This window comes from Pseudophryne corroboree, unplaced genomic scaffold, assembly GCF_028390025.1.
Source record: "Pseudophryne corroboree isolate aPseCor3 unplaced genomic scaffold, aPseCor3.hap2 scaffold_1270, whole genome shotgun sequence".
NCBI lineage: Eukaryota > Metazoa > Chordata > Amphibia > Anura > Myobatrachidae > Pseudophryne > Pseudophryne corroboree.
Window position 1 is genome coordinate 94,531 of NW_026967895.1, and position 1,009 is coordinate 95,539.

General features: G+C 34.3%; 1 non-coding gene across 1 annotated transcript; it reads right to left on the reverse strand.

Moving 5' to 3' along the window:
* Nucleotides 1-389: 389 nt before the first annotated feature.
* TRNAN-AUU (transfer RNA asparagine (anticodon AUU)) lies at nt 390-463 on the reverse strand. Its single transcript has one exon. It is a non-coding gene; the product is annotated as a tRNA-Asn (tRNA).
* Nucleotides 464-1,009: the final 546 nt, after the last annotated feature.

Here is a 1,009-nt window from a genome sequence, read left to right on the forward strand (position 1 = left end):
CAGTAGACATTGAAATGAGGATGCATCTTGCTGCCTTTCCAATGAAGCAAGTTTAATTTAGTAATAGGTGAAAAACCATCCCTACAACGGTGTTAATCAGAGACTTGGCTTTGTGGACACTTTTCAGAGAACAAATTTGTTAGCATAAAAATAAAGCCAGAAAATGAAGAGCTGTTTAATCACTCAATTGGATTTTTTTTGCTAGCATATTTTTTTTCTCTGCAACCCACTGCTAAATTGTGCTTCCTAGCTGTTTTTTATAAAATCACTGAATCAAATCTAACTCTGATTACATCAGAGAAGGCCATGTACCCTACACCATAAGAGGGGGTTTGAAATTTTGACTTGTCTACTTAAATATCACCAAAATCTGATCACAAGTTTAATAAGGTCCCTGGGTGGGATTGAACCACCAACCTTTCGGTTAATAGCCGAACACACTAACCGATTGCGCCACAGAGACACTTTGCAAAAAGTGCCTACTGACAAAGGCTAATAAGCATACATCTAGAACGTTTCCTAGAAAAACATTAAAAAATCAATAATCTGGAGAGTTTTTGTAAGATGTTTCTTCCATCAACTAACGAATAAACACATTGGTACTTTCCCATGATGAGTGAGTGCTTCAGGATCTCTTGCACTTACATGTGCAGCAGAGTACTGCAATGGAAGCATGCTGGACCCATAACCCAGAGGTAGGCAGATTGAAACTATCCTTTGCTATATGCATTTTTTTTGTTAATTTAAGTAATCAAAACTGGGATTGATATTTTTGCTCTTTTATTTTTACTTAAAGTACAATAACTTTTACCATTTTAATTTGTTTTAATAGTATATTGACAGTATAGTTTTCTTTCAAAAATCCACTTAATTTTCTTTACCCTGTTATTAAAATGGTAATTGACAAAAAAAACTACATTGTCACCAGAAGAGCAATACAAAATGTACAAGTGATATATTAAAATCATCTTTCCAGCTTGAATTTCAATGATGCATTGGGGCAACAATT